Consider the following 26,668-nt stretch of genomic DNA (forward strand, 5'->3'; position numbering starts at 1 on the left):
GAGGGCCACTTTGGTGGCCCAGGGTTTGCTGGTTCAGATCCTGGGTGCGGACCTATACACTGCTCATCAAGCCATGCTGTGGTGGCATGCCACATAGAAGAACTAGGAGGACCCACAACTAGGATATACAACTATGTACTGGGGCTTTAGGGAGGAAAAAAAAAAAGAGGAAGATTGGCTACAGATGTTAGCTCAGGGCCAATCTTTAAAAAAAAAAAACAAAGAGCCAGTGTTCCCATTTTGAAGGAATTAAAGTTAGTCCAGCAACAAAGGATGAAAGGATGGAGGAGATTTAGTCACTGGGACCTTGTGCTGCACCCCCACTCAGCACAGCCATGGTAGGGGACCCAAGTCACATCCAGTGAATCCTGGGGAGGCAGCAGGCTTCCCAGAGAAGCCTTGGCTTCAACGAGGTGCAGAGCAGCCGAGCTACAGAAATGGCATCAGGTTGTGTCAGCCAAGAGGGCACATGCTGATCTTCTAAGTCTCCCTTAGCCCCAGAGGGGCAAGAAGACTTCCCAAGGTTTCCCAGGCCTCCAGGAGGGTTGCAGAAGTGTCACGGAGAGGAATGATGGGTGAGAAAGGGCTCTGTGGCTACAAGAAGAGGATGTCATCAGAAGGAGTGGCCTGGAGCATACGGGCTGGAGTCCACAGCTGGACCCCTGGTTTCTGGAGCACAACTGATGCAGCTGACCAAAGACCAGACAGACAAGTTCCATCTCAGGGGAGGCTGGAGAGGACTGAGAACCATCCAGGATCGCATGGATGCTCTCCCCATGCATGCCTTAAGCTCCACCCCCTGCCCCTCCCCCATATAGGCAGAACTCCAGGGAGATGAGGAGAGATGATTCTCCGAATTAACTGAAAGATCTCTGAAGTGACACTGGAAATGACTACACTACATTTTTGCTGTCGGCAGAATTGGGGGCGGGATGTAAGTTAAGCTTAGTAACAGGGGGGAAAGCTGTGTGTCTGAGATTCGCAGACTGCAGACATTCTTAGCTAATACATAAGAACCTAATAATAATGCCGCGTCTCATACATTCAGTAATAATGTGATGATTCTTAACTGCATATTATGCTGGACACTTTGGAAAACTCAGAGGCAAATATGCTGACAGAGGTACTCTGGGCAACTCTGGGTCCCCAAGGAAGGTGAGAGCTGCCAGGAATTCACAGGAGTTTTCAGAAGGCTGTTAGGAAGAGAGAAGTACGTTCAGCATCCTGCCGTTTGTTTTTATCTGAAGCCCAGATTCGTACAGAGATGTCATTAGTGCTGACTAAGGATTTTCAAATGATTATTCTCGGCCATGATTTACCACACAGAGTGACAGCTGTTGTTAAATTTTTTAAAGTTGGATTTTCAAATATGGATTTAAAGCCAATTTGGTACATCTCCTATGACAGAGCTGTGGTCTTCAGACTTCCTGATCAGTAAAATAAATAAAGGACCAAATAATTCTGCGCAAGCAGCCTCAGTAACTCTGAGCACGCAGTCCCAATAATTCTGAGCACGCAGCCCCAGTGCCAGCCCCATGACTGCCAGCTCCAGGGGGGCCTTCAGTAACACCTGGCAATCCTACAACACATCCTTGGTTCTTTCACTTTTACTGTCCTAGGGGATTATTTCATCTCTTCTTCACTCTCTTCAAACCTCTGCTTCTCCCCAAGCTTTCTAATTCACTGAAAAAATACGGTATAATCAGAAGGCCGACAGGACCTGGAGACCAGCTACTTCTCTGACTTCAGCTCCTACCACACAGCCCTCTCTATCCCCCCAGCTCCCTGGCCTCCCGGGCAACCCTTAGACATAGAAATAGCGAGTATGCCCCAAGGCAAGACCTTTGCTGTGGCTGCTTCCTCTACCAAGAATGCTCATCCCCCAGACAGCTGTATGGTTTGGTCTTTCTTTACAACCCTGCCCAAATTCATTCCATCGTCAGAGAGGCTTTCCCTGACCATTCTACCTAAAAGATTGATCCCCTTTATCCTGATGTATTGACCTCCATGATCTTATCACCATCCGACAAACTTCATTCTCTCTTTCCTCCCATCTCCACCCGTAGTAAGCTCTGTGGCTCCTCATCTGCCTTTTTGTCCACTGACATATCCCCAACCACCTGCTATAGAGCAGGCCCTCAATAAATATGTCTCTAATATATGCATACTTATTTACCAATTATGTTCATGCATGCCCATCTATTGTATACATAGTATTAATACATCTTTATTTCCTTATTTTAGGATAAAATTAAATTCTAATACGTCCCTCTCCGCCACTCCATCCTATTCTATCAACTCCCTTAAGCAGGAGCACCGTGCCCACCCCATGCGCCACCTGGAGTCCCTTATCATGGTGACCCTCTATTCTGGAGGGCTGGTGTCATACTTTTCCTGCATGCTCAGGAGAAAAATAGGATAAGTACTGGTTCAGAACCTACTCTGTTATTTTCACCATAACGTTTCAGAAACGGTCTACTGCTTCTATCAAGAAAATACAGCTGTTCTCTAGAATTCTATTTTTAAACTGCAAAAACATCTCGACTCCCCCCCAATCGTTCAGTGATGATGAATTTATTCTAATCTAAATTAAAAATTAGGGGGAAAAATCACATTTATATAGAAACATATTCATGTTGGTATATAATGTGTATGCAGATAATAATGTTTCTACTTATACAAATGTTTATCAACTTTGCATATATGCTACCCTTTAAAAAACAACAAAGCTGTAAAAATTACCACCAACTGTTGTTGACCCAAATCAAGTATTTTTAAATGTAATCTGGGTGTTGCAAAATGCAAAGCTTTCCTTCAAGGGTGGTGTTCAGCCCAGTCTAGAGCAAAACTCCCCAGAAGTGGACCAAAGGCACTTTTTTCCCGGGGGCCGTTTTGTCTCCTACCTTTTGGCTACATGCAGAAACCAAAGGAGCAATGAGGACGGTGACGAGCAGGTGCAAATGCACTGTGCTCCGCTCAAGGAGGAAACGGAAATAGAGGTAAATGGCGGCAGGGAGAGGGGGAGGCATGGGGGGAGTAGAAAGAGGACCTGTCTTGTTCAGAAAAAAGGTGAAGCTTACCCTCCTCCCTGGAGAGGATGTTAGTCGCAGTGAGGCGCAAAGACAGTACAAACCAAGATTTTCTCGGCGGGAGAAGGGGTGGCTGGCAAAAAATAGGCATGCAGGGAGAGGGTAATTGTGACTAATTTCTTCCCTGCATTTACAGTTTTGAAGGGCAGACAACCCGACCTTCCAGTTTAGTCTGTTTGCCTTTTCTTTCTAAACAAAAAGGCAGCCCCAAAGGATAAGCAAGACCAGAACACAGCATCCAGCCCAGGGACGCTCATGGCAATAACAAAAGAGGGGCGGCTGAGCCATTTACTCGGAGCAGACAGACTTCACTGGAACGGCATACAGGTGGTCCTCGCGTGGGCTTTGACTCGCTTCATCCGTCTGCTCCTGAAATCCACACCTCGGCTGCTTAAGTCCCTGTACCCAATTTGAGTCTGGAACAGGCCCGCAAGGCACTAAAGCTCAGAGGTGGGGGAGGGGGTGGAAATCGATCTAATTGTTCTGTTAAAAAAAAACCAAACTGGAGCCTCCTGTATGCAATAGGCCTATAAATAACACCTCCAGCGTCTGCCTCTCCAGCCCCCCACGCTTCGGGCAACGAGGCAGAGAGGGCAGCCGCATTCTCAACTCTTCCACACTCACCTGGCGCCTGCCTCTTCTTTGGGCCTGCTCTTCCTGTGACCAAGGAGAGGGGACAAGAGAAGAAAATCAAGCCGGAGGATCTGCGTCAGGAAACGCCAGCTCCGCAGACTCTCTCTCCATCAGCGGTGGGTTGCAGCCAGCTCACACCCGCTGGCGAGAGCACCTTGTGCGCATCCCTTCCCGGCTCCGCGTGGTGATCACAGTGGTAGCTGGCGTCTGGTGTGGTGCGAGTATGTTTACAGAAATCGGCAGACGTTACAAATCAGGGGGCTTGCTCTTTTTGGGGAGCCCATTGTTAAACACCTACCAGCGCTTCGTTGTCCTCAACCCTAGCATTTGACTGAGGGTTTCAAATGCCTAGATGCCCGAATAACTATTTCTGGAAGGACCATCCCAAATTCAAGCGCCGTGCTCGATGAAACACAATGACTGTTTAGTATTTCAGTCTAATGTTGAAAAAAGAAGAGGGTCGCTCCACTCCGAAACAGGTCTTTTTAAATTGAAATAGTTTTTATTAGCCTGATTATGATATCGCCGGGAAAATGTTAGATAATACAGAACAGTATAAAGGATGTGAAAGTCCTTACTGTCAGCTTACCGCCTTAGAGAGAAACACTGCTGATATTTTCACGTAGGTCTTTCCAGGCAAGCGTGCATGTGTGTGTATGTGTGCACGCTTGTAGCCATTTTTTCCTAGTGCAATTATTATTTTTAATGTTATTTACAAAACGATACTTGCTCATTGACACCAATATCAAACAGTGTCAGTGAAATAAAAAAAGTGAAAGAGCCACCGTAAACTCTTTTCACCCTCCCTCCATTACTCCCTAGTGTAGTCTGCCGTTTGTGGAATATTATTCTAGGTCCTTCCCAGATGGATGGTTATACTTTTTTTTAAAATAAAGACAGCATCATATATAAATACTGTTTTATACGTAGTTTTCACTCAATAAAATAGTACAGATATCTTTCCATATTGCTCCGTATGGCCTTGTCGGGGTCTTTTAGTTACTGCAGAGTAATTATTATGTGGGCATACTGTGTCTTATCCAGGGCTTCCCCTATTGATGCAGCTTTGGGTTGTCTTCCTTCCTTCCTTCCTTCCTTCATCTCTGTATTCATTTTTGCTATTACAGACGATGCTGCGATGACCATCCCGTTGCCCATCCTTCAGACGCCTGCCTGAGAGCTCCCGTTTGTCTACTGCTGCTCATGCGTGAAGGGCCAGGTGGACGCTCACAAATCTGGGTTTCCCTGGAGTCAGGCGATCCTACCTCCCCTACAGGAGGACTGACTGCAGGCTCCGTGTGAGAGGACAGCTACCTCCCTGGGCCAACTGCCCTGCAGCTTCACGGTCAGGGAACAACCAGGGTTGGGAGAACGTTAGGTGTAAGTGTCTTGGAGTCAGCTGGTTTTCTTCCTTAGTGTCTGCTGTAGACACCTGGTACTAGATCAGGCTGGGTTCTGTTTATTCATCGGGCCCAACCTCTGTTCCAGAGGAATCATCCCTTTTTCGGAGGGGATACTCGGGGTTGGCCGCAGTGGTAGACATTCCGTGCGCCCTGTTTGAGGAAGGCGTGGTTGATCCTGGGCTCCAAGCGCCCTGTTCATGCCAGTTCCTTGCCCTGTTACTACTTTACAAGCCACCCCTGCTCTTCCCAGTCGCTGATTGGGACTGCAGAGCTTCCTGGTGTCCCTTAGAGGGAACATGTCTTTGATGTTTTGGTTCTAGTGTTTTTGTTGTTGTTGTTCTGATTTCTCTGTCAATTTATATATTGATCCTGTCTAATTTTTATCTTCCAGGAGTCCCTCAAATTTTCTGTTCTGCCAATGGCATGTTCTCTTGCTTTGCAATGCTGTTGTGATTTCATTCCTTATAAAAAGTGTTTTTCTATACGTTCAGTAGGGCTAGAAAGAAAAGCGTAGTTGAATATGCTCAGTCTGCCATCTTGAGTTTGATATATTATAACCTATTTTTAAAAATTTTTGTCTTAAAAATACATGAATCGTGTATGAATATTCTTATTGTAAAAGTTTTAAAGTAACGTAACTATACATGAGCTCATCCCTTTGCCCACCCCTCCTCATCCCAAACCGTTCATAGGAGATTACTACTTTTAAAGTTAGTGGGCAGCCTTTTATTTCTTTGTCTCTGCACATACACAGAACACATTTGTAGGGAGTAAGAGGGATCAAACCGATAAGATCATACTATTCTGTGACATATTTCTTTTTACTTATGATACTTCTTATAGATATTTCCATTCAACGGATATAAGTTTATCTCATTCTTTTAAATGGCTGCATAGTATTCCATAGCATAAATTTCCTATAATTTATTAAGCCCTGCCTATATTCATTGGTTAGCCACCCTGGTGGTGTAGTGGTTAAGATTCGGCACTCTCGCTGCCACAGCCTGGACTCATTTCCCAGTCAGGGAACCACACCACCTGTCTGTGGATTATTATACTGTGGCAGCTGCGTGTTGCTGTGATGCTGAAAGCTATGCCACTGGTATTTCAGATACCAGCAGGGTCATCCATGGTGGACAGGTTTCAGCGGAGCTTCCAGACTAAGACAGATTAGGAAGAAGGACCTGGTCACCCACTTCCCAAAAAATTGGCGGTGAAAGCCCTATGAATAGCAGCTGGAGCATGTCTGATACAGCGCCGGAAGGTGACAGGATGGTGGAAAAAGACCGGGCAGGGTTCTGCTCTGCAGTACATGGGGTCGCTAGGAGTCAGAATTGACTCCAGGGCACTAACAACAAAAAATATTAGTTTGTTATTTCCAATTATTTTGTTATTGAATTGAAATGATGTTACACTGCACATCCTTGCACATACATCTTTGTGCACATGTGTTTCCGTGGGATAAATTCCTAGACATGTAACATTGCCTCAGAGTTATTGACATTTAAAATTTGAATAGATCTTACCAAACTGCCTTCCAGAAAGGTCTCATTAACATACATCTCCCCAATAACATGGTGTTCATTTCCCTGTATTCTGTCGACTCTTGATCATATCCATATTTTTAATTTTGCCACTTTAATAGGTAACAAAATCTTCTTTTAAAGCTTATCACCTTGATTGCTAATGAAATTTGTGTCTTATGTTCATTTGCCATTTATATTTCTTCTTCTACAAATTGTTTCGTTTACGTTCTTTGCTGGTTTTACTAATGATATTGTCCCTATACCTTTTTGATTATAAGAGCTCTTTATATAATCCACGTAATGTATGTTTTCTGTAAAATGTGTCATAACTATTTTTTCACAGCTTTCCATTCGTCTTTGAATTTGTTTATTCTATGTTTTGTCTTATAGATATTTGTTTTGTGGGGTTTTGCTCATTTTTACTATAATGAAGTCATATATGTCATATGTTGCTTTAAAGGTTGTGAGTTTTGTACGTTACTCAGAAAGACCATGCCTAGCCTTAGCTGGTTAAAAATATTTTCCTATATTTGTTTCAAATACATGTGTGTGTGCTTTTTAGTTCCTTAGGTTTTCTGAAATTTACTTGGGGGTATGGTATGAGATATGAGTCTAATATGATCCTTTTTATCAATGGAGAGTGAATTTCATAATACAGTGTATTAAATTGTTAATTCTTCTCGTTGATTTGAATTTACGCCTTTAACATAAACTAAATTCCCATGTATACCTGGGCCGGTTTCTGAATCTCTGCACTTCTGTTGGCCTGTTTGTCTCTTCCTGTGCCAATACCACACCGTTTCCATAACTCTTGTGTAGTGGGCAGCTCCCAATAATTCCTGCCTGCTGGTATGCACACTCTCGTGTAGTCCCCTCCCATAGCCTACTGAGGTTGGTCTGTGTGACCAGTGGCATATGACAGAAGAGATGCTATGTCACTTCCATTTCAGATTTCTCTCTCTCATCCCTTGCTCTGGGGGAAACCAGATGCCACATCCTGTAAGCAACCGTCTAGTGAAGCCGCTATGGCAACAAACAGAAGCCTCCCGCCAACAGCCGTGTGAGTGAGCTTGGAAAGGGGTCTCCAGGCCCTTGGGACAACTGCAGGACTGGCCAACGTCCTGACGGCAGCTTTCCGAGAGCCCCTGAGCCGACGACGCCACTCCTGGGGTTCTGGTCCTCAGAAACCGCATGAGACAGTGAACATTTATTGTTTTAAGATGCTGAATTTGGGGGTATTTTGTTACACAACAATAGATAACTAATACATAATGTTTTATAATGCATTTGGCTATTTAATAGACCAAGTCTTCCACTAAAGCTCATTTTCCCCCAACAGTTTCTTACCAATTTTTGCTCATTTTATGAACTTCAAAATTCACTTTTTAAATTCCATGAAGAATCCTATTGGAGTTGGTACTGAGATTACATTAATTTTAGAGATTAAATTTAGGATATTGAACAGCTGTACAACATTGGGTCTTCCCATTTGGGAACATGGTTATGTCTCTCCATTCATTCAAGTTATTTTCATTTCTTCCAGAAAAGTTTTACAGTTCTCTCATAAAAGTCTCGCAGATTTCTTAGTAAATTTATTTCTTGGTCTTTTATGGGGCTTAATGCCATTGTGGTATCTTTTTTTCCCATCAGTTTTTCTAATGGTTTATTGCTAATGTGGAGGAAAATTACTGAGTTTTGTACCTTGATCTCGAATCTTTCTCTCCTACTTTGAACTCTCATATTAATTCCAATAGTTTTGCCATTGACTCTCTTGAATTTTCTAGGGAGGAAAATATCACCTGCAAATAATGACCATTTGACTCTTCCTTTCCAATACTTATTCCTCTTCTATTTGTGTTTTATGACACTGAGAACCCCAACATAATGTCAGTTAGAAGCAGAGATTGCAAGCTTGTTGTGACTTTCGTGGCAGTGGTGAAGTGCTTCGCCATTAGGATTGATCCACTGCACTCGTCCAGTAGACAGCATTTACCAGGCTGAGGAATTTTCTTATATTCCTGGCTTACAAATGGTATTTTTCTTGCTGTTATAATTATTATTGTGAATTCATGCTGAATTTTTCAGATGCTTCTTTGGCATCTATTCCGATAATCGTATTCTTTATCCTTTGGTCTACTATTATATTCATAATAAATCGACAGTGAATCTTCCATGAATAACGTGACAAGTCCTATTAAGTCGTGATTTATTATTCTTTTAATATTCTGCTGGATTCTACTTTCTAAAATTTTATTTAGGATTTTTTATTTCATAAACGACAGTAGATGATAGTCTTTTGTGCTATTCATCGCATGGTTTTGCTGTTGAGACTGTTGTAGTGTGGGGTGAGTTAGAAAGTTTCTCCACATTTTGTACAACCTGGAAGAGTTTCCACAGTATATGAATTTTCTTTCTTATAGGTGTTGGGCAACCCTACAATTAAACTCTATGATGTTGTATTTTCAATTTCTCGTATAGTTCTTCATGTATTCCACTTCTTAGTTCTGCTCTCAGTCAATTGTGATCCATATTTTTTCTAGAAAAGCATCCCATGTTGTCTAAATTTTCAAATTGGTTGCCATATGATGTATTAGGAATCTCTTAGAATTTAAAAAATTCTTCCATATTTATCTTTTGTCATTTCTAATGTTTATTAGTTATTTCTCTCTTCCCTTTCTTCATCAGATTTGTCATGGGTTTGTCTATTTTACTGGTCTTTCAAAGAACCATATTTGGGTTTTATTAATCAAGATTACAATGTCAGAAGAATTTCACTTGTTTGTTATTTTTTAAATTATTATTTTATATGCTTTTCTCTTTATTGTTTTCTTCCTTATATCTACTTTGGATTTATTTTGGGGTTTTTTCCCCTAGCTCCTGTTGCTTTAGACTTAGTCTTTTACTTTCTGTCTTTCTTGTTTACTAATAATGCATTTAAATTATAAATTTTCCTCTGGATTCTACTTTGGGTATATTCTCACACTCTTATTTTTATTCTCTTCTAAGTAGTTTATAATTTTGGTTCTTATTTTCTTTGTCTAAAACATGATTTATTTTTTTAATTTCCAGGTCTGTAGAGTTTTTGTTTTTGCTTTGCTGTTGTTTGGCTGTCCTTCTGTTGTTAATTTCTAATTGTGTTGCAGTGTCATCAGTGATGTGGCCTATGTGCTTTCTACTTCTGAGGACCTAATGGGATTTCCTGTGTGTGTAAACAATGTGTTGTCTCTGCTGGTTGGATACAGTGCTTGGTATGTCTGTTAGATTAAGTTTGTAAATTATGCTATTAAAATTTTCCCTATTCTCTCATAATTTTGTCTACGTAATCTGTCAATTTCTAAGAAACATGTTTTGTATAAAGTTTCGTGATTTATTTTTTAAATAAAGGGCTTGGTGGTTTGTACTTTTTATTAGCATAAAACATCCATTTTCTTCTGCATGTGTTATTGTATATAATGCTTTTGTCTTTATTTCTATTTGGTCTTGAATTAGTATCACCATTAGTATTCTTTAATTTTCATTTGCCTGGTACATCTTTTTTCTTCTTTATTTTCAACCCATCTGTGTTCATTTATTTTTAAGTCAAGGCTTAGACTGACGACATGAACGGTACCTAACCTGAGAACTTTTGTTTTTTAATAGGTGTATTTAACCTCATCATATTTATTGAACTTAATATTGTTGGACTTATTTCTGCCATATTATTTTATATTTCCTATTCACTATGGTTTCTTGTTTTGTTTTCTTCTTCCCTGCCATTTTTTGACTTGGTTGCATTTTCTTCATAATACATTTTTCCCCCTTAATGATGTGACAGTTGTATATTCTATTTCTGTTCTTCTAAAATCTGAAGCTATGTTTCTAAACTTTGCTGTGCATCACAATCATTGGAAGAGATTGTTAAATACTGATGGCTGAACCCCGCCCCCAGATTTACAGTAAGTCCATGGTGGAACCCAAGAATTTACATTTCTAACACATCAGATGATATGGTTCTCCTGGTCCAGGCGGCCACACTTGGAGAATCACGTTCTGTAAGTATCTCTAAATTCTTAACACTAATATTTATTTTTCCATTTTTGTATCAATATCTACATTTAATCTAACTTGCTTTTTATTTAATAATAAATCATTTAAATTGCTACAATGTATTTTAATACATCGTTTGAATCAATCACAGTTTAATTAATTAATCTTTTACACTTAAATATTTAGGTTATTTCTAAATTTTTACTATTATAAACCATACTGCAACCAACACTCTAAAACGTTCATCTTTGCATACTTTGTGCAATTCTTCCCTCAGGACAATACCTATAAGTAGAGTTGCTAGGTCAAAGGCATGCACGTTCCATATGCATTGATTTCTATTACCAAATTTCTCACCAAATACACTTGATAGATCTTGCCAAATTTCCCTACAAAAGATTATACTAATTTATTTTCCAACTAACAGTGCCAGAGGATTCATTTTTACAAACACTGAAGAGTTTAATAAGTCTATATTTTCTTTTAGGTCTTATATTGTTGCTTTCCTTTCTTTAACATTTCAGTCTCTAAATTTATTTGGAATTTATTTTGATATCCTATGTGAGGGAGATGTTTAGTATTGTTTTTACTCAAATAGTTATCCCGTTATCCCAGCACCATTTACTAAATAACACAGAGAGCAATTTCTCACCAGACGTGGTGTTTATAGCATAGTATTTATAGTCCTGAGAATGACTGTGGTTGACCAAGTCACAGTTATGAAGAGTAAGGTCTCATAGAAAATAGGGAATTGCTTGGGGGAACATGACATTGGGAAAAAAACATATTCTAGAAAACAGAATGCAATTTCAAACTGAATCAGTTTGGGTTGGTAAGGCAGCACTGCTTAACAAGATAGCAGATTATTCTAGAACATTTACTGAGTGCCAGGCACTGCTCCAATAACTTGGCGCGTATTAAATGCCTCAGAATAAGCCTCGAGACAGGCATGATTGTTGTCCCCATTTTACAGATGAGGAAAGTAAGACACACAGAGGTTATATGACTGAGCTATATTGACCCATTTCTGGGCTATCTGCCTAATTTATTGATCTTTCTAGCTCTCTATCTCTGTTCTCATTTCCAAAAGTTTAAATTACATTTTAATATCTGGTACGATTTGTCTCTGCTCATAACTCTTCTTCAAAAACCCTTAGGGGCCGGCCCGGTGGCACAGCGGTTAAGTTCGCACGTTCTGCTTCAGTGGCCTGGGGTTCACTGGTTCAGATCCCGGGTTCAGACATAGCACTGCTTGGCAAAAGCCATGCTGTGGTAGGCATCCCGCATATAAAGTAGAGGAAGATGGGCATGGATGTTAGCTCAGGGCCGGTCTTCCTCAGCAAAAAGAGGAGGATTGGCAGTAGTTAGCTCAGGGCTAATCTTCCTCAAAAAAAAAAAAAAAAAAAAAACCCTTAGCTAATCTTACATGCATATTCTTCCAGGTAGAATTTTTAAATATTTTTTTTCAAGTTACAAAAGATCCATTAGGATTATTACAAGAGTGCATTAAATTATTAGGACAATTTCCACGAAATTAATCTATTGATACTATTGAAACTTTCTGTCCAAGGACAAGATTTTTTTTCTCCTTTAATAGAGTCTTTATTTCCTGCAGTAGAATTCATAGTTTTCTTATATAAGCCCTGCACAGTCACTAAGTTTGTTCCTAGGTATTCTATAATTTTTTCTTCTTGTCTGGTTTATTTCTCATAGTCTCTAATCGGTGTTGTTAATAGAGAAAAACTACTTAATATTTTAGTATTTATAGTCTATCTGGCCTCTTTACTGAATGCTTTCATTACTTTTTGTGCTCTTCCTCTTCTGTTTTCTAGATAAACAATCATGTATACAGAAAACAATAATAATTTATCTTTCTGATACTTATTTATTATATTTTGTTCTGGGTCTTCTAGTGGCCAGAGCTTCCAGAACAATGAAAGTGCTTTTGTAAATGATATGTGGTTCAACTAAGTTATCCCCAAAATCTTACCTATATCTAAGAAGGCAAGTTCAACTGTTAGCTAAATATTTAATGTGCGACTCTTTTTGCTGGTTTATGTTATTTTCAAGAGGTGGTGTGTGTAGTACTATATATTGAACATTACATTCCTGCAGCCTCATTAGTTATGATCATTTTATGCACATGGTCTACAACTTATAAATTTCCTATTCAAAATAATCATAACTTTAATGGTTGTCTCATTGTTTTCAGGATAAATTATTAATTGAACATAAACCTATTTGATGCCAAATGCTAGTTCATGAACATAATCTTCATTATAATGTTTTTATGGAAAAGCACAGTCTGCTTTTTGACCATCCACTTTATTTTGGTTTCCAAGAACATATTCCAACAAAAATCAGGGACTACACGTAGGAAGTTAGCTTTAGATGTTAAAAGGCTGCTATAAACTGTTGGATCTCATGATGGAGTGTTGGGTATGTTGACATTGGGGTAGTGAGCTAGGGACCAAGTTGAGGGATCCTAAAAGCAGGAGAGTCACAATTATGTCAAACAATGCAAGGCCAAACACAATAATATATACAACAAACAACATCTCCTAGAACCTATAATGACCATTGCATATGTTGAATATGAGCCCAAGAGAGAGTTTCCCAGATAGTTCAAATCGCAGTTAGATAGTTTCTACAGGTTGCTTAATCAAGGTCATACAGACTAAATGATGCACAAATCAGCATTTCCTGATCTTTGGTTTCGTGCGGGTAATTCCCACCCCACCCCCAAAATCCCAGAAAATATTTTAATAATTTTAGAATGTATTTTAGAATAAAATCAAATTGTTGTGGATAATCTGGAAAGAACTTGTAAACACAAAAACCAAAGTGGAACGTTTCTCAGTTGCCATACATGTTGGGTTGATTACTTGAGTCATTACTCAAAAGAGAATTGGATCACCGCAACTCAAATTATGAAGAGCACGGGAATTTCATGATTTTGAGTCACTAATTGTTTACGATTGGAGTTCTCATTATTTTTATCATGTGATCTGCCACATAACTGCTATAAAATGAGTACTCCTCTTTACTGAGCTTGTAGATAATTGATTCAAGAGCTTTTCAAATGAGCACGTGATACCCTGGCAAATATTTTAAATGTATTTTTATTCTCCAGCGCTGAAGTCATTCTGTGAGGTGGGTGTGGCGGTGGAGCTGCAATGGGATTCTATTAAAGGTGGCTTCAATTTAACTCCTCTGCTCTTTGTCTGGAGCAGTCAGAGACCCATGTGACACCCTCAGCCCACCCCATATCTCTCACCTCTCCTCCTCGTGCTCTTTTCTCCCAGATGCCAACTGATCTGTGACAGGAAGGCATGCAGCTCCTTGGTGGATGAGGTGGAGAGCAAAGCTTGTTTGGGGGGCAGTGTTCTAGGTCAGTTGGAGCTGGCAGTCTCCGGCCCAGGCAGAGTAAGGTCTATGACTGATCCCAATGGACCTCTGAGCTGTGGGCTGTATCATCTCACTGAAGCTTTGAGGAACATACAGTTCTCGGTTGACCTCAGTCCTGCCAAGGCACAATTACAAAACAGGATTTAGGGTGAGGTCTTATCTCCTAAGAAGGTAGAAAGATGGCTGCCTATAGTTGTGCTGTAGGAGATGCAAGAAAAGCCCCTATAAATGCCCAAGCTGGCCAATCTCCACATTGACCTGCTTCCAGTCATTAGTCATGACATCCCCAGATACAAGGAATTTACAAACATTTTATCAATAAATTTTAGCCTGTAGTGAAAGAGATCGACATTCCTTATTTTCTCTGGAAAACAAGAATGTGTTTCCTTCTGTGATCATACCCAATTTCCCTGGGGAGTGTGATTCCATAACAGTAAATGGTCAACCCGTCAAGAATTGTGAAGAGTCCGAGATGATACTCTACTTGCAAACTAACAAATTAGCCTATTATTGCTTCATGGATGCTGGCAGAAGGCACAAGACTTCTCGACCAGAGACAAAGGACGGTATCACTCAGCACAGGAGGCAGCGTGAGCATCAGGTTCATATCAATTCCCCTTATCCTCAAATCCCACAGAGCAACCCGGGTGGATGCTGTACACACAGTAGGTTTGGATTATAGCTGAGCGACTCCAAGTTTAAGCAACCCCAATCTTTTACAATGGGCTGCAAGCAAACCTTTCCATCTTTGCCCCCAAGGAGACGTTATCTTTCTTATATTGGACAGTAAACAAATCTGCCCTCTCTTCCACAGGGAGACACTATATTCTCCAAAGATGTTCACTATATAAAGATGCTTGAAAAGATAATTCAGAACACAGACAGTCCATGCCTGTGTGTGCAAAATGTGCAGAAATGCAAGAGACCTTAGTCTTAGTCCATTTGGTGTGCTATAACAAAAATACCACGTACTGGGTAGCTTAAACAACATTGATTTTTCATAGCTCTGGAGCCTGGCAAGTACAGGATTAGGGCGCTGGCAGATTCAGTGTCTGGTGAAGGCCCACTTCCTGGTTCACAGATGACCATCTTTTTGCTGCTGTGTTATGGGAGAATGGGCGAGGGAGCTCTCTGGGGTCTCCTTATAAGGGCATTAATTCCATTCTTGAAGGCTCCACCCTCATGACGTAATGACCTTCTAAAGGCCCTACGTCCTAGTACCATCACACTGGGGAGCAGGTTTTAACATGTGAATTTGGGGGGGACGCAAACATTCAGTCGATAGCAAGACCCACGAGGAACTGTCTCCCAACATAACTCTATTTATCAAGCCCTCAGCAAGACCACGATCCACAGACTCACCACTGGAATCCTATCCCACACTGAATGGTATAAAGGAAGACAGCGTTTTCTCCCTCTTAACAAGAGAGTTTCAGAAGAGAACCAGTTTGACACAGGAATGAGGCACATGATGCCAACAGTGTACTGCTCTCCTGTTTGCTGTTCTCCATCTCAGGACCTTGCAACATTACAAGCCCAGCTGTTAACCAGATGCAACCACTCGAGCCACGAAGAGTGTGAGAATAAAAATATTAGCATTATTTCCCTGGCACTATTTACATGATTATTATAGAAATAATCAGCATCAGCATTCTACAATATTTATTTTGTTCTTGAATGTTGTAACACCCTCAGGGGAAAGTTATCTTTATTTGAAAAAGGTTGAAATGAAAGTACATGTTATGTATCTTTGCTGAAAAATAGTGGGAAATGAATTTGTTGAAACTGTATGGAAGGGAAGAAGGAATCAATTAAAAACAGAAATCTAAAAACAAAAAAACGAGAGAGAGAACTGTAGTATGATAATCATACTATGAAAATGGGTATCAGGGGCCCATGCAAAAAATGTTTCCTGAAATTCAAGATATCACGTCATCAGTTAGTTCTGCTTTTAACTGATGACATGTGGTCCTGACCAATTAACTTTAATTTTTCACGATTTGAATTATTATTTGCCTCTGTGGTAAAACGGAAATATAGTTGACCTGGGAATAAACAGACGTGATGTATGTCTTCTCAGCATGACTTTAGGCCCTGGTTTCCTCATCAGTAAAATGAGTGGCTACACAAGCTATATGAAGCTTTCCAGCCCACGAATGCTAATATGCCCTCCAGAGGAGGGAATTTCATTCATTTTATTATTACCCCCATTATTAATTGCTGGAAACTCATCCACCAAAATGGACTATGCATGCCTGAAAAATTACCATGAAGAAAATCACAATCACAAGCTGCTGAAATTTAAATGATGTGAACAAATTCACGTGAATTCTTAGAGGTTTTCCAGTTCACAGTTCCGTTCAATGATGCCGCACGTGCTTTCCTTTTTTGTCAATATCATTTGAGAGGGTTCTCCAGCCCGCCCCAGGATACAAGCTGCCCCTTTAGAATCTAAAGACTGGGAAAACACATAATACAGAACGATCAGGATGAATTCCATAATGCTTTTAAAATGAAAATCGGTTTCACTTAGTACATATATCTGAGAAATAGTAAGCAATTAACATTTTTAAGGTCACTGCAATGCTTGGTGGGTATTTGATCTTACAGACCCACCGCAGTAGCCAGTGTCTTTGTCCTCTCACCAGCCCCACCCCTAAGGTTCTTCAGCCCACGGGCCAAGAACTCGTCCCCTACAACATGCCACCACAGAATAATTTTAGAGATAAAGGGATTTTAATGAACACAATTTCCAATACCCTTATTTTACAAAATCTTAGACATGGAGTCTCCGAAAATTATTTATCAGTAGCAAAACTAAAGCTAGAACTCAGGGATCCTGCTTCCTTATTTCATTTCTATTCTGGAATATGACCAATCCTCTTTCTTGTAATGGGTGCTCGTGGTGCCCTACCCAGACCTCATTTACCTGGCAGATGCCTCCATCCTCCAGCTGCTCTGAGTGTTGGCTGCCAACAGCTCACAGCTGGACCCTTCACCTAAGAATGACCTTCAGCAGAGCCCCTCACCTGGAAATGCCTAAACAGGTTATTCCTCCCCGCCTCACTCCCACACCCACACCTATGGCAGCCCACGGGCGATGACTGACTGATTCAGGGCTTCAGAACTCCCCGTGGGGTCAGGCTGAGGTCAGATTTTAGCTGAACTTCTCTTTGTCCCGCTTCCTCCCCTGCGCTGCCCGCTGCCCGCTGCCCGCTTCCCTTATTCTTCCATAGGGAATGCTCTTCTCCCGAGAGCACTTTCCCAACGAATCACTTGCACCAGAGTCCCCATTTCAGGCTCTGCTTCTAGAGAACCTGACCTAAGACACTGTCTTTGAACATTTCCCAAAACAGAGCTGACAAGCCTACAAAGTGTGCCCTTCTGGTTTTGGATAGCTCTGATCATTAGAAAGTTTTTTTTTCTTATATTAGGATCCCATCTGCCTCTATAATTTCCACCCATGGTCTTGTGTAGAAGGAGTGCCATCCCTTCGCCATGTGACAGCCCCTCAGGTATTTGAGGGGAAACATTAAGTCTTCCTTAAATCTTTTTTTCTAGGCTGCGAGAAAAAAAGAAAGGGTTGTGAGGGTTTTTTCACAGAATGATATTTTAACTTAGGGTAATGGTAAACACTGTCTCAGAATTGCCAAGACTTCTTGATGAGTTGCATGCCTGGAACACAACAATAAAAAAGTATGGCTTGCTCAAAGGGAGAATGTTCCATTGAAAGGATGGGCTAGGAAAACTGTGTTGAGAAGTATGCAGAGGAATACATAGGAATACATTCTCGACACACAGTTCTTCTCTCCTAGCCTTTCAATGGAACATCTTCCCTTTGAACGAAGCATATCAGTATTTTACTGTTGTATTCCAGGCATGCATCTCATCAAAAAATATTGTATACATTCCCATGGAAACTCAAAATCTGAAGGTACAAGCATTTAAGAGAGGATAAACCCAGAAATGAAAGTACTACCTTCAAGGGAATATAATGTAGATACCCAGCCAGATGAGGGACATTAGGTTAAAAAAATGCTGAATAGCCTTTGTTGGGGCTCTATAACTTAAAACTTGCTTTCTCACATTGTCTTTTACATCTTACACCTCACAGCAACCTTATCAGATGAACAATGTGTGACTGTCATTTTATGGAAGTTATGTATGGTTGATTGACCATTTCCAAATCACCCAGCTCATCAGTGGTAGATCCAAGCCTTGAGCGCTGGTCTTCTAACTCTAAAGCCTGTGTTCTTGCCACGTCACCACACCACCTTCTATTACATGTAGCAAATCTGCTGCAGAGTTGGCCATCTGGAATCTGTCGGTGGTCTTACGCTCTTAACAGCATGCATTTGTCTCCTAAGGCTGCCATTGCACATTACCACAAACTGAGTGGCTGAAAACAACAGAAACTTATTGTCTCACAGTTTTGCAGCTAGAAGTCTGAAATCAAGGTGTTGACAGGGCCACGCTGCTTCTGAAGGCTCTAGGAGAAGACCCTTCCTGTTTCTTCCTAGCTGCTGATGGTAGTTTGTAATCCTTGTCATTCTTTGTCTTGTAGACACGTCACTCCAATCTCTGCCCCCATCTTCACTTGGTGTTCACCCTGTCTGTGTCTCCCTGTGTTCAAATTTCCCTCTTCTTATAGGGACACCAATCATACTGGATGTAGCCCCCTACCCAGACCCCAATCCAGTAGGACCGCATCTTAATTTGATTATATCTGCAAAGACCATATTTCCAAATAAGGTCATACTCACAGGTCCCGGGTAGGCATAAATCTGGAGGGACATATTCAACCCAGCACACAGCAGAACCAGTGACTTCTTGGCTCGTGTTGCTGACGATTTTCCCTCAGAAGGTAAAGGAAGAAATTTAGGAAACTTCTGTCCTGGATTGCAGTTTGACCCACAAGAAAGCATGAGGTGTCAAAGGCAGAAACAAGGAAAACTTGGGATAAAGTGGCTTTGATGTTTCATAATAGTGAAAAAGGTAATGATCAGGCCTTCAGAAAGGGGGCTTCAAAAAAGGTAAAGAAAATAATAGTGCCCAGGGAATATATTTGGGAGAGGGACATGGACTCTAAAAATGGGATTACTTTAGCATGGAATAAAAGTGATGCTATTGAGGAAGAAAGATATGCTGCCTGGAAAGAAAATGGAATAGGGAGAAATAGTCTCTCAGAAGCAATTATGAGAGTCCTGGGCTTGAAGTGAAAAATAAATGGCATAAATAGACAGGTGGCTTATGAACAAACAGCTCTCAGAGAGGAACTGAAAGGAGCATTGGGGGGCCAGCCTGGTGGCAGAGTGGTTAAATTCGATGTGCTCCTCTTTGGCGGCCTGGGGTTCACAGGTTCAGATCCCGGGCATGGACCTACACACCACTCATCAAGCCATACTGTCGAGGTATCCCACATGCAAAATAGAGAAAGATTGGCACAGATGTCAGCTCAGGGACAATCTTCCTCAAACAAAAAGATGAAGATTGGCATCAGATGACAGCTCAGGGACAATCTTCCTCAAGAAAGGAAGGAAGGAAGAAAGAAAGAAAGAAAGGAGCATTAGATCTGGAATCACAAGACTTCAGTTCAAGTTCCTATGGCTCAGAGGGTTCTCTGATGAGTTAAGAAAGACAGATGGAGGTAGACAGGTTCATGGACGCAATCTAAGAAAGGAAAAAATCTGTTTAGGGTAATATGAGAGAATAAAAGCTCAGAATAAATTGGGGCCTGAGATAAACATTATAGAAAACAAGAAAGCTGTTTCTCTTTTTAACCTCTGTAGCCAGGAAAAGATCAGAGAAGAAATAGCTATGCTATACCTCAGACAATATAACCTTAACAAATGAGAGCATAACCAAAGAACCATTCAATTTTCTGCTTCACTTCCATCATCTCTCTCAGAGAGAATGAGCATCAATCGTGGAGCAAACATCATTAAGAGAGAATTAAAACCTGCAATAGAAGAAGGGATAGTCACCCATTCTAAATGAGTTCAAAACTTCAGTCAATACAAATTCTAACCCAAAGCGTGGCAAGATTCGCACATGAGATCAGATGACTGCTCCTGAGAATGAAGGAGGATAAAATAGGTGCCCAGTGGCTGGAAAATTTCTACTCCCAAAAAGAGTGAAAAGGTGAGATTTATATATAAATTAGTGAGCCTCATGCAGATGCCAAGCAAAATTCCAGAATGGATGATTTGTAAGCAATGCATAGTAAGGAAATACCACTGGCAATGAGTGTGAATTCACTAAGAACAAGTCACACCAACTCAACGTCCTTTCTTTTCTTGGATTTGGTTGCCGGTGTGTCAGAGGAACGCAGGAGCACAGTACATCCTGGGTTTAGCATAGCATTTGCAAGTGTCATGGTGCCCACCTTTTACTGTTAAAATGGAGGAATGGAGGCCGGGTGATAGGAAGATGGCGGGGCAGCTTGCATCATGATTAGGCCAGCAACATCCCCCAAAGAACAAGGGTCAAAGACTTGCCTTCAGCCTCGAAAGGCAACTACAAGAATTTATGATTTGCCCATTCTGGTTCAACATTTTTGTCAGAAGCATGAAGACCACAGAATGCATGTTTATGAATACTTGGATGAGAAAAATTTGTTAGAGAGAGCTAAGACACAAGGAGACAATTTAAAAATATCTCTTCATGTAGAAAACAGGCCCCAAACAAAGAAAATATAAGTTATTTGGAATAAATGTGAGGTCTTGTGCTTAGGTCAAAATAAAAGAGAATAATAATAACCAATTATTATTAATATATAATATTAATATAACAATCAATAATCGTGGCTAACATTCATTGAACATTTACCATGCATTATATCTTAACATGCATTATATTCATTCAACCATATTATAATTAGAATAATTATAACTCATAAATATTCATAGACAAGGAGGCCAAGGCTCAGAGGAGCTAAGCAACTTTTGCAAGTTACACAGTTAGTAAATGGCAGAGTCAGGTAACACATCCAGGTCTGTCTACATCTAGAGTTTGTGGTCTTAACCACTTTGCTATTTTCATCAATGCAAGAATGGAGGAAATGCGGCACAGATTTATTCTGAGTTTTAAGTGAAAACACCTAGACAAAAGCATCTAATATTGCATAGTAGCCACTCAACAATGTTTTCCTTTTTTTTCCAGAATATTGAAAAGTTAGGAGAAACATGATAGTTGAAGTCAAGCATTTTAAGAACTATTAAAATCAATGTAGCTCAAAATGAAAAAGCAGGACTATAGTTAAAAATTACACTGAGACAGATTTTTGTTCAACAAGATGAACCTTTTTCTATGTTGGGTTTGTTCAGCCATGGAGCAAACTGCCTTGCCCAGGAGGGAGTGCCTTGTCCACAGTTCTCAGGAGGGGCTTAATTAGGTGCTTGAACCAGGAAAAGAAGTCACCAGACTTCTGAGAGTCTAAGATTCAGTAAATCTAAGATTCAGTAAAGAAAATGGTTTAAAGGTTAAATGGCGCGAAAAGGAATTCCTGAGAATCATTGACTCTTAAAGCTACAAGAAAACTTGAAGCCGTCAGCGCTCTAAGTTAAAGAGGTTGTAGATGGCAGCCTCATTTTCCTAATTCTACTAGGAAGGTATGAAACCCTCGGGGCCCTTCACATCTTTTGTTTCATTTGTTCTTAGAGGGTTTCTCGGAGGTAGAGCCGTCATCAACATCCCAGTTTCATTGACCAGAAAATGGAAGTGATTCCTCAGTTAACGTGTGGCCAGGCAGCATGGAGGGCCAGTTCCTGCCAGCAGCTACTAATCTTTCTGTGACATCACTGTTTTCCCAGCACCAATTATCTCAACAGATCTTGCCAAGATTTTTAAAAATCAAATAAACCAAAAATTAATTTTGATTCTCCCTTTAAAATATATATCATATATATGATATGCACAAGAAACATATTCAAGAGAAAAACTGATCGGGAGTTACGACATCAAAAAGACTGGAAGTCAATATTTATTTAAGGCTTTCGGTCATTCAACACCACTGGGTCAAAAACTAATTACGTGCTTTGGATCCCCGTCCACATGGTTCTGTGCAAATTCGTTAGCAGCTAGTAAATAAGTTAGGAAATAGAGCCGTGTTTAAATGTAATTTTGTAAAGGCAGCCTTGGAATTTTGGCACTGCCATGGCATGGTATAATAAAGAAACTCTGTCCCCGAAATCCAGGGTCACATTCTAGTCTGGCTCTGCCACTGAGCCATGTGACCTTGGGCAAGTCAAGAACCACTGTGCACCTCAATTTCTTGGTTTCTAAAATTTATCAAGGGCTTGCACTACTCTCATCTCTAACATTTCTTCCAACTTGTAACCTCTCTAAGTCAGTGCTTATCAGGAACTTAACTTACTCGTGATGGCCATTTCCTCTTTCACAGCTCATGGCACAGTTTAGTTTACAATCCTATTGATTTTTTTTTTTTTTTTTTTGAGGAAGATTAGCCCTGAGCTAACTGCTGCCAATCCTCCTCTTTTTGCCGAAGAAGACTGGCCCTGAGCTAACATCCGTGCCCATCTTCCTCTGCTTTATATGTGGGACGCCTACCACAGCATGGTGCACCAAGCGGTGCCATGTCCACACCCGGATCCGAACCTGCAAACCCCGGGCCGCCGAAGCAGAATGTGCCAATTTAACCGCTGCACCACCAGGCTGACCCATAGTCCTATTGATTTTTAATGTTCTATAGCCAGCTCACATCAGCAGGAACCTCACATGCATATTTAGCCTGATTTCAGCAATATTTTTAATCTCATAAACTTAACCAAGCAATTATGTTTTGGGTTGGCAGAATTTGGGATAAAATAAAAAAAGGAATACAACTTTATAACTTTCCGACTATACTCTTGTATTTTGCTTTAGCAATATGCTTCTCTGCCCCCTCAAACCCTGCCCTACATGTATTCAACAATTTTAAAATATGCCATCACACAAGAGACTCAAGGGAATTTAATGCTAGTTGCATATTTTGGTCCCATAAACCATCACCCACTGTTCCAACCTGCAAAGTATACAGATGTACCTCGAGTCTACACACTGGCTGGCAGCTGAGAGTTTCTCAAATATTTCCATTTCCTCCAGCACCTTCACACTCACTACCAAGCAAATGATGGTTTCTAGCAAGGTTAAGTGCTGGGTAATGGTATGAAATAATGTGCATAGGGAAGCAAAATAAGCTAGATGAAAATAAAACCCCTTATCACGTGCCCCGGGCCTCCCCACCCCACCCCTGGCTGCTCCACCACCTGGCTTGGTGGGCCAGAGCTGGTGGCCCTCGCTGGCCTCCTGCAGATGAGCCAGAGGGAGCCAAGACCCAGCTCCTCGGTCCCTGCGCCGGCCCCCAGACCCTGTCTCTGACCACCCAGGCCCCAGGGTTAGCTGGAGCTGTTCTCTCTGCACTGACCCATCTCCCCCATGGACCCCAGACACCTGTTGTCCGTAGCCCTTCTGGGGGCAGAGTGGGTCCCCTACTCCGCTCGTCAGGTTCTGTTGACAATAAAACAGCGCTGGTTTGCAAAACAAAAAGAAAAACAGAAAAACTCTGTAATTAAATAAACGCTAATAACCTTGAACTTTTAGTTTCTTAAACACAAACCAAAAATTTTAAAAAGTGCATTCATCTCATTATTCATCGCTCATTACATCCAATTCTCCACTAACAAGCATGTTCAAATTTTACTGTCCACTTGGGCCCTCAAGTAAGGACAGCTTTCTAAGGAAAATCTTCAGAATGTCATGACCTAGTAAACTTAAATTTTTTTCACATTCTCATCTGTTACCATAAACATAGGTAGAAATTAAGGAGTCAGAAATTTTTATCACCTTAACATAATTTAAGTGGCCAACGACATGTTTAATTTACTTGTATATTTTACATAAAGTTTTCTAAATATATAGTAAAATGTCAGTGTTTCTTTGGATGAATTTTAACGAGTAGCAGTGACAAAGATTTTTTGGAGGGACTTTGGACTGGTGCGGAGCCCCAGTGTGTTTATTTTGCTGCCATTCTTTATTCACTGTAAATATTTCAATTAAAAGAAAGTCATAGGAGAGCAAATGGTTGAGTCTTTCTGGGTTTAAAAGCAGAAAGTAGGTTTGCTTTTTTCATCACACATCCTGTCAGTAGCTACCCAGCCTTGCTTTCCGATGTTATGCAGGAAATGGATGCCTTTAGATGCCAAACTCTTCTTCACGATGCTTTTTTCATGCTTTGATCCTTCACTTCTCTGCTACTTTGAGATGTCAAAACACCGCAAAGCTTTGACTCGAATGGGGCCCAAACATAAAGTATTGAATCAGCTCATGAATCGTCAGAATCAAAGTCATCTGTCTTGGCCACACGTCCAGCATTTGTGATTTAGTGTAGCGAATCAGAGGGCAGGGAGGGAACCACAGCCACCGGAGAGTTCTTTTTCATTCTATTAGCTGTTTCTGAATAACTGTAGAGATCTGAATTCAAAGTGTACCTAGAAAGCACTGAGCTGGATGTTTCCTCCCCTTCAACACATCAGAGACCACACAATCAACCACCTTCAAAGTAGCTTGCTCGTATGAAAAAAAAATCATAAGCGTGTTTTTAAAATGTATTTCCAACAAACAGCTATGGGAAACAGCTTATTAACTTTATGATAGCCACACCACGTGTTACCTGGACCTGAAGATTTTTTTCTTATTTTCTCACCTTCTATCCCTTTGTTCCACAAAATTGATCCCCATCACTCCCTTTTTACCACCCCCTCCCATCACCACCACTCACTCCCCTTCCGCTCTCCCCTACTCTGCATCCCTAGTGACGGTGGCCCCAAGGCTGGGTAATAATCTGAGGAAGCACTGGATTTCAAATTTACAGGAGATCACGAAAGCCTTACACGGAGAACCAGGAAAGACAGAGTGGGTCATGAAAATCCATCCACGCGTTCCAAGTGGGTAGGTAATTGGCTACCAAGTATGAATGTAAAATGCTAACCGTCAAATTCCTACAAAGCAGCCAATTCTGTAAAAGAATTTCCTTCTTTTCAACAATGTGTTTATTCCATGTCTGTCCTGCCAATCTTTCCATTGTTCGTGATTTCATCTTTCCATTGCCGTTTTCCCGAGCTTCGGGCAAACCTCGTCACTTAACACATCCACTGAACTGGAGGGGGTTCAGCTGTTCATCTTTGTATTTGCTGAGGGACGCTAAAAGATCACGGGTGACACCCGTCACCGCAGTAACTTCAGTTTACAGCAGCACTCTGCTCTCATCAAGGGACAAGGACACAGAGGTTTTTAACGGCATTTTTAAAGCACGTTTTGACACGGACAGACCCTGACTTGCACAGGCCCGGATCAGGAATAGCCCTGTAAGGGGGAATGATCAGGTCGCCACCTGCAGCCTCTGGCTTTCATGTCCCCCATTCCTCTAGGTAACAGGGTTCCCTGGGGGGAGCAGGCAGCTTCTATCGCTCAGTGTTTTATAAAAGCAACAAAGGACCATTCACTCAACTGTGCTTGGGAATAAACCATGCTCAGTTCACTTAACCACCAAAGTATGCATCGACCTTTATACCCCACGTTTCAGCTGGTGACCAGATAAAACTGCAGAGCGATTCCACGTTTCCTAACACTCCTGGCCAAGTACGTCCTCCTCCTTTAGCAAGTCCATTTTCTTTTGTTGCCTCGTTCTGGGTGACCCTGTATTCATTCATTCATTCATCAAATATTTCCTGAGCACATACTAGGTGTCGACACTGTTCTAGGCAAGAAAAGAAGCACCAACCAAAATCATGGAACTCGCATTTTACTGGGGTGACAAAGAGAACAAGCTATAAACATGATGACTAAGCACATCGTACAGTTTGTCTGTAACACAGCAGGGCGAGGGGTCCGGGATGTGGGCCGGGTCTGGCACTTTAAGCGCCGTGCTCAGGGAGGCCTCACTGAGAAGCTGACGTGTGAGCAAAGATTTGAAGGTGATGAGGGAAGAAGATATAAGATTACTGGAGGAAAGAGACTTTCAGGCAGAGGGAGCGCCCGGGGCTGAGGCTGGGAGGCAGGGAGTGTTCTAGACGTGTTCAAGGAAGAGAAAGGAGACCAGAGCGGGAGGAGGGGAGAGGAGAGAAGAGAGGAGGAGGGACAGGTGGGAAGTCAAGGTGGTTCCCAGCTGGGCACCTAAAGGACTTCGGCCTTTACTCTGAATGAAATGGAGAGCCATTGCAGGGACCGAGGACAGGAGGGACCTGATCCGGCAGAAGTGTCACAGATCACTCCAGCTTCTGCCGTGGAAACCGACTGCAGGGACCGGAGACCAGGCAGAGCCTGTGCCCGTTGTCAGGGTGGTGGTGGTGTGGACCAGGGGCTCCCAGCGGGGCTGGTAAGAGGGAATGAAACTCAGGATTCTCTCTGAAGGGAGAGTCAACACAAGCCCCTGTGGGGCTGAAAGAGAGGATGATCCAGGCTGTTGGCCTGAGCAAGGGAAGGATGGGGAAGCAGGTGTGGGGCTGGCTCATGAGTTCGGTTTTGGATGTGTCAAGCTGGGTCCTATTAGATATCCAAGTGGACAGATTAAGAGAGAAGACAGACA

The sequence above is a fragment of the Equus przewalskii genome, chromosome 4 (genome assembly GCF_037783145.1).
Source record: "Equus przewalskii isolate Varuska chromosome 4, EquPr2, whole genome shotgun sequence".
NCBI lineage: Eukaryota > Metazoa > Chordata > Mammalia > Perissodactyla > Equidae > Equus > Equus przewalskii.